Source organism: Notechis scutatus, chromosome 2 (genome assembly GCF_049901735.1).
Source record: "Notechis scutatus isolate UNSWTSFEM ecotype Mainland chromosome 2, rNotScu1.2, whole genome shotgun sequence".
NCBI classification, from domain to species: Eukaryota; Metazoa; Chordata; class Lepidosauria; order Squamata; family Elapidae; genus Notechis; species Notechis scutatus.
The window spans coordinates 129,543,811-129,552,277 of NC_142010.1; the positions used below are offsets into that span (position 1 = coordinate 129,543,811).

Here is an 8,467-nt window from a genome sequence, read left to right on the forward strand (position 1 = left end):
TTCTCCAGAACTGGTTAGAACCTGCTGAAAACCACCTCTGAAATACACCCCGGAGACAGCCTCCTGTTACAATAGTAACAATAATTGAAGGAGAGTGGAAGAGGCAAACAAGGTGTTACAAGGAGAGGACACACGCAGGAGTTGCAGGGGTAGCATCAAAATTCTCATTTTAATACACAAATAAACATACATAAACAAGCATTTACAATATCCATTGTAATTATTCCAAGGTTAACTGCATTTCACTAATAACTCAAGGCTGTAGCTTGAGATTCGGTTCTGAAATTCACACACGCTATCACACACACATTCACCTGGATACATGAAGAGCTATGTACCTCAGGCATTAGATGGTAGATTTGTAGATCCACTATTGATAGAGGCTGGACAATTGGAGAGGAGACGAATGAATTATGGGCATTGTTGTGCTCTGTTTTCACTCAGTCACACCAGGGAGAGGGATAAAGGAGAGTTTGATGGTGCTTCTGGTATACAGGAGTATGTCTGGGCCAATAACAAGCCTACCCTGGTGAGTCAGAAACTGATGTTGATAAAATCAATCAGCATTCTCGGATACGGGATACAATTTAGGGCACAATAACCTGTCAAGAACTGCAGACATATGCTGTTTGGGGAGCATTTAGCATCCAATTACAGCAAACAGGAGAAACAAAGTGTTTCATACAAAAGCTGTTGAAGAGGCCAAAATCAGGGAAACGTGTAGCTTTCTGTAGGAAGCCCCTGACTGCTTTCAGAGGCGCTTGCATTGTTTGTTTGTCGCTGGTTGTTTCCCAGGTCTTTGGAGGTACAGTATGTGGTGGTAGTGGTGATGGTGGTTATGGTGGGACTAGTTGTATTGCTTTAAAAAGTTATAAGGGTCTGTAGCTACATCTGGAAAGGGTCTATGACAATTCGCCGTGGCCAACTTGCCATGGCCAACTCACCACAGCCAACTTGCCATGCTGCAAGCCAACTCACCATGGCCAACTCGCTGCAGGACAAAAGTTACACCAATATCAAAGAAATAGTGGAATGGACTCATTGAAGAAAGGATGCAAAAGGAGGGACAGAATGAAATATGAATGGCAACAATTAAAATAATTTTTAATTTATTGTACATAGTTAAACAGAATTGTTAAATTGTCCCGCAGCGAGTTGGCCGTGGTGAGTTGAGTTGGCTGTGGCAAGTTGTCCCATTCCATCTGGAAATACAGCAGATTGCAAGCCCTGGGGAAGTCATGGACCAAGGATTAAGAAATGAGTTTACTGTAAGAATTTAGTTTGGAATTTAAAATTTAGAGGTTAGAAGGAAATGAGCCCTATAGAGATATATAAAATCCAACTAAATGACTACTTTGAATTATATACAGTACCATTCTAATTGGTTGTTCTAGCACTGGATATTCTCTAGGAGCTTGGGTGACGCCATTTTATTTCAAGAGACTAGAAAAATTGTAAACTGATAGACTTTTTAAAAAAGCCAATGTATAAAAAATGTTACTCAAGATAATGATGATGACAACGATGATGATACACCCCAAATGTTTTTGCTGGCCTCCAAACTGGCAGCCTGCTCTCTGCAATGCAAAGATTTTAAGGATTGTGCTGTTTCAGTAGTGTTGCTGAAAGAGGGCATAGAAACTATTAGAATTAGCTGCAGTATTGATTCAATTGAAGGAGCAATCCTTTCTTGGCATAGCTGACAATGAATGGTTGAGATTATTCTACTGAAAATTGAAGCGCTCTAGCCCAAATGGACAATAATACTCAATGTGATTGAAGATGGAAGCATGCATTTTGGAAGCAGAATAGATGCCCTGAAATAGTTTTGACGCTGCAAAGGGGATTAATAGAGAGCAACATCATCCATGTCTGCCCTCCAGTAATGGGTACTTATCTACTCTGGCGATAGGACAACCAGACAGTGCAGTTAAGCCCAAAGGCAAGAGATCTCTGAGTCCCCAGAGTTTTTATTTTATCAATGAAATCCTGTTTGTGACTTCAGCAACAGATAACTTAAAGAATTGCAAGCTCCAAACTGGCTGGACTTTAGAATATAAGTTGATTTCCTAGGACAAAGGACTCAGCCTATTTAGTGCACATCCACCCAATTTCAGAGCAAAAATAGGTAATATTTTTGGAGTTCATCTGTCAAAAATGAAAAGCCTTCCCACTGCAAGCATCATTATCTAATAAGCAATCAATGCATTCCAAACCTTCACCTATAAAAAGTTACAGCTGCGATTTGGATTTGACTCCTGGTAATTACAAGGACATACAGGTAATCCTCAATTTACAACCATTTGTTTAGTAACCATTCAAAGTTACAGCACTGACAAGAGTGACTTGCAACCACTCCTCACACTTATGACTGTCACAGCCTCCTCAGACACATGATCAAAATTCAGGCAGAAACGGAACTTCCTTCCAATTCTCTCATTCATAAACCTGTCAGTCCTAGCCTGGACTGCCTACTCAAAGCTCCCTCCTTGCCTTTTGTCTATGGTCTGGCCTGGCTTTATGTGGATGGTTAAAGACACTGAGCTTGTCAGCTGGAAAGCTGGATGTTTAAAGACCCGAGCATTGCAAGATGGGGTGAGCTCCTCTTATAGCTCTTGCCCACCTAGCAGTTCGAAAGCATGCCAAGTGCAAGTAGATAAATAGGTATCAAGGCGTTCCATGTGCCTTGGTGTATAGTCATGCTGGTCACATGACTACAGAAATGTCTTTGGGCAATACTTAGCTCTTTCATCTGAGAAACAGAGATGGAGCAACAGCCCCTAGAATCGAGGCACGATCGGACAGGGGAAACCTTTACCTTTAGTGACAGTTTTACTATGATGGCTAATTTTTTCTGTTTGCTTCAGATTAGAAGCTGATCAGCTGCAAAACAAATCAATCTATCATTTCTCAGCTGACAATCTCAACCCATCCCAAACCTTTGAGAATATACTTTTTAGAACTTTTGATAATCCTTGATCTACTTCGTTGCAGCAATACCTCCATGTAGCCTCAAAACACAAGCACTAGCCAAGATCAGAAGTGCACAAAATGCAGTACCTAAAAATGCTAAACATTCTTAGAGAGCCTTCAAAAGCTGATTCTAAATTATAATTTTTAGACAGAGGACAGGGGGAATTATTGAATAGACGAGGAGTCAGTGTAGCTAATACATTAATGTTAGCTAGAGTTTTATTTAAAGGTATTTCTTTTTCCTGGCTTGAGGTTCTCCTCCCTCCCCACAAACTCTTCTGGGCTCTGCTGCAGACAAGTAAAATGAGACCACCTCTAATATTTGGGATAAAAGTTTCCCAGAGTCCTCCTGAACTTGCAAATCTGCTACATATGCGTAACTCTTCCAAGTCAGATATTGTGGAACAAGTTTTTGCTCCCATTTTCTTTAAACAAAAAAAGAGCTGGAGGCTCACCTAAGACTTCTCAGCCGAAGGAGGAAAAAAGCTGCAAGCATAACAAACGTCACACTCATTCCATAGACAGATTCTTACTGTCTCACCAAGGTTGTGCTTTATCATCGTTTATAGCTCCTGCCCTCTGCTTGTTCCCTGGGGATTGTCCAAGTTTTACTCATTTTGAAAGTCCATCATCCATCATTATTTTAAAAGGGCACACCGGAGATCTGAACAGAGTCCTGTAATAAAACAGGAGAGACAGAGAGCTAATTGATTCCTATAAATAATGTGTAACTGTAAAGATATGAACAGTGGTCAGAACTGCAGGCATTAATCTTCCTATTTGCCATCAGGGACTGCAATGGCAGACTGTGGCAGAGTGCCCCATACATTTTGTATGGACAATACAATGCAACAATTATGGTGTATTCCCCACTTTCAGCCTTTAGAGTCTCCAACTATTTGTTTTATCCACAACGTATATAGTGTATTTTAAAACAGCATTTACGACATGGGTTGAAAAATGGGAATTTTTGCTTGTTTGTTTTCTTCAGCGTGAAGTGGTTCGATAGCATTGGGGCAGACTTAGATACCAGGCAGCAGAATAGGAGTCTGTGTCAGTTTCGTGATAAAATTAGACATGCCAGCAGAGAAGCGATTTATAAGCATCACTCCAAAAAAGAGTCATGAAGTATTTTGGCATCCCAATCTTATGACAATTTCTAAGTGTTCTGAAACTGTTCTTTGCAGACTCATTGAAGAATGGCTTTATCTGTGAGATTAGCCGCCTACTTGCTCTTCCTTCAGCTGACTCCTACTAACCCCAGCCTGTCTCGGTTTGCTACTGCTTCCATATTCACACAGCATGCTCTGAGGACTGAGAGCAGCTCACCTGGAGAGAGGGTATGTTACCCTATCGGAGATTAAAGCTGATGTAATTAGTATGCTAATAATATCAAATTCATTCTCCCTATGTTGCCAATAGAAATGCTTTTTCAACAAAGTCTCTTGAGTTATTTGAAGGACTAATCAATATTTTATTTCATAAACTTTCATGGTCCAATGCCCACTTCATCAGGCAGATAAAGTTCTTCATCAGATAGATGAAGTTCCTCAAATTTGCACATTCTAGATGCTTTTGGAATTCTCAGGCCAAATTTCTTGGGTTTTGCATGCTAAATACTACCTGATTTGGGGAACGCTGGTCTTGTTGTCTGCGGTTTGATCAAAGTCTTCTGAGCATCCAGAAATCTATAGGTAAAGGTAAAGATTCCCCTCACACATACATGCTAATCGTTTCCAGCTCTTAGGGGTGGTGCTCATCTCCATTACAAAGCTCAAGAGTCAGCGTTGTCCGAAGACGTCTCTGTGGTCATGTGGCCGGCATGACTAATGCTGAAGGCACACATGGAATGCTGTTACCTTCCCACCAAAGTGGTCCCTATTTTTCTACTTGCGTTTTTACATGCTTTCAAACTGCTAGGTTGGCAGAAGCTGGGACAAATAACAGGAGCTCACTCTGTTACGCTGTGCTAGGGATTTGAACTGCCGAACTGCCAACCTTTCTGATCGATAAGCTCAGCATCTTAGCCACAGAGCCACCGCATCCCTTATAGCAATCTATAGCATGTTGCTTACATCATGTCAGACTATTTGTCAAACTAATCTAGAATTTTCCTTATCGAATTGGCAGTGTTTTCCTAGGTGCCTTATTATGTTAAGCCAAACTGCCCTGGGTATCATATTAGATCTAGTTTGTTAGCCCAAGGCCACAACACTGAGTCCGTTTCGTATCTTGATACAAATCCCTGTCGTGAGTATATCATGAAGGAAATTAAGGCTACTGTAGTAGGCTATTAAGTATAAATACAAAGCATGTGGTAAACCATTGTGTTTCAAAATAGGCATCAAAAAGCTATTTTGCACTTCTAAGATGTGCTAGAAGGGAACACTATCCATGTAAGATGTTCCTGTTCCTCATTTCTTTATCCTTTTCTTTTGATAGGACTGCTGAGAGAACGATACTCACAATGTTGAACAGGAGACATCCCCTGCTATAATTAAATGAGCTGATTGGCAGAGGCAGTTTATCCACAATATCTGACTGTTTGCACCCTACATTTTTACAAAGATGAAACCAGTGCGGTACAACTGCTTGGCAAATGAATGACTGCCTTTATGGCGAGTGAAAAAGGATTTTCTAAATGGCAGCATCCAGTGAAGTTAGATATTTTTCTTTTCCCAATGGTATTGCAACCATCATATGTATAGTTTCCCAGGTATGAAATGTCTTTCTTCTTCAATGTGGTAATAAATTTTAACAGTTCCTGCAGAAATTCTAAGTCGATTACCATAATCTGATTGTTGTCCTCCAATGTCAAAATACTTCTTAGGACACATACTTTGTATTTAGTTCACATATTCCTTAGAATATGGTTTTCATCAGGGGTGGGATTCTACCGGTTCTGTCCACCTCTTTAGAACCGGTTGCTCTGTTTTGGCCCACCTGCCCGCCCAGGCTCTTACCTGTCCTTTATTTCCTGCTTTTTCAACTTCAGCTACTTTGTGCGGCACAGCTGCAGTTGAAAAAGCAGGAGAAAAGGGCTTTTCCAACCACTGCACACCCGCACACAGTGCTGCTCAGCTGTCTGGGCAGCTCAGCAGGTCGTAAATTGCACACGCGCGATGCAGAGCAACAGAACCGGTAGTTATACCGGTCGGATCGCATCCCTGGTTTTCATCCACTTAAGGTATTTTTTTTAATGTTCCATTTTTATATAGTTTATTTTGTTCAGGCAGTTCAGATTCAAATGTTCAAACTGCATAAAATATATTCTGTTTAGTGGTGGGCATTTGTATCTTTTCTCTTCTCCATTCTCATGAAATTCACAGCTTCCATTTGGTTCTGTTTCCATGAAATCAAAATACCTGCTAGAGGATCCCAAATAAGACTTAACAGGGTGGAGATACAGTGATCAGGGATCATGTGTTACAAGTCATGCAAAGAGTTAGATCTTGTGCTCATTTTCTAGCAGAAAATAGGACAGAGGTTCCTGGGCAATCTTAAAAAGCTTCCTCAAGGGGAAGACCAGGCCTTTCTCTAACACACAACAAATAGCAGAAATGGGTTTTCCGTTGTTTTCAGTGCTACCATTGTGCCTAACATTCCCCAGGCATTCTACAGATTTGCAATATAGCAGTCTCTGCCTGCAGGTTTACAATTTAACCGACAAAACACAAATAGAAAAAGAACGGGGAATGGAGGGCAAAACAAGGAAATGCATATACCATGATAGTCAGTAACCTGGATTGGACTAATGGAGCCTGCTTTGAAAATGGCAGCTGCTCCCAGGATGCAGCCACACGACCCAGGGGTCAAGCAGTCCGTTCTGCAGACTGTGCAGCGCTCCAGAAAATTCTGGAACTTTCCGCAGGGCTGCACAGACTGTTTTAGGGAAGCAGAGTCAATTTCATTTCATACCTGGGCCACATGGCTGCATTTTGGAAGCAGTTGCCATTTCAACATGGCCACAAGGTATTGTGGTTGCTCTGAAAATGGAGGCCAATTCTGGGACATAGCCATGCAGCCCAGGGATGCTGAGGGACAGTGGCCTGCCCTCCTTTTCCAGGGGTCTGGAGCTCTGGAGAAGGGGGTGTAATGGAATGTGTGTGTGTGAGAGAGAGAGAGAGAGAGAGAAGTGGGACAAGATGGGGTGGGAATGGAGCCCAAAGGCCTGCAGGGACCCAGTGGGGCAGGATGGTGTTTGGGGGGGGAAAAATAATTCGGAGGAGCTACAGAGTCCCTGTGGTCAGTTGTAGGGGCGAATGACTATGGGGCCATTGCAGCAACCACAACTTCTAAACAGGGTTGAAAGTAGCTTTTGGGGGTCTGTTGAAACATTAAAAGATTGATAAGCAACCTGTCATAAGTTGAGGACTAATGCATGTAAACTCTGCTGAGGCCTTCTGTGACGTGAACAAACTGTGAAGGTAAGGAAAAAATGGCTGGTCCTGACCAGTTCATTGCCATCCTTGACAAACTTTGGCAGCAGAGAGTTATTGATATCTAGGTAAGTTTCCTACCATACATGAAGTGGGACCTTGAAGAATCAGGAGTCCATACCAATTTCCATGTCTATGTCAGAAAGTCTTTCTCTGCAGAAGTAGCATATGACCTCAGCATATGGGGGTGATAAGGAGAACGATGGAGGGAATAGTAGGGGGGTTTGCAATAAGGTCTTTCCGCTTGGGTTTATGAAAGTGTGCGACAGAAGACTTTGGAGCCTGTCCAAATCCTGGTTCCCTCACAGCCAGCATTGTCTGCTCCAAGGAGACAATGGAGCACCTGAAAATGTATCAGCGATTAGGAAAGTGTGAAGGTGACCCAGCATCATTAGTTCCTAGTGCCTACTTCCCCACCTCTTTTTCAGACAGGGAGAAGACAAGGAAGTTAAAATAAAGCTAGAAATTATGGACACCCTCAAATTGGATATCCTGGAAGCACCAGCTTCTCAAGTGGGGGAATGCAAAGGATGAGGCCCGGGGGAAGAGTCTTACTTGAGGAGTATGACCCAAAACTCCAGTCTGGTGGTCTAATTAGGAGGGTGGGCCAGAGATTTCTTGTCCCTAAAACAGAGGATCTTGTCCAGACCCTTATAAAGAAGGGCGTATGGACGTTCTGCTTTTTTTCATTGATCTTGGTTCTCAGCTCACTGCCTGTTTCTTTCCATAGTCATGGCTGGAATACAAAGTGGACGGATGACAAAGAAAATAGGCTTTCTAGAGCATCCGATTCATATGAATTGGCTACCCAGCACATTTGATACTAAAGACTTGCTCACTCTACCCAGCTGCTGTATTAATATCCCTGTGGGGCTGTCATAACATACAAGCTATGGAGCCATTTCAGTAACGCAGTGATGATATGGGCCATGATAAATATTTGTGCAATGAAAAGGAACCACAAATTATTGTGATATATACATCATGAATAGGAATTCAGTTTTCACTTCAGTATAGACATGCTTCACTCATGCTTTTCAAGCTAGCATTTAAAG

The 8,467-nt window shown here is 42.0% G+C and overlaps 1 long non-coding RNA gene across 1 annotated transcript; it reads left to right on the top strand.

Annotated features, from left to right (window-relative positions):
• Nucleotides 1-1,750: 1,750 nt before the first annotated feature.
• LOC148132242 (uncharacterized) lies at nucleotides 1,751-5,746 on the top strand. Its single transcript, XR_015747322.1, has 2 exons — nucleotides 1,751-2,595; nucleotides 5,416-5,746. It is a non-coding gene; the product is annotated as an uncharacterized LOC148132242 (long non-coding RNA).
• The last annotated feature ends 2,721 nt before the right edge of the window (nucleotides 5,747-8,467 follow it).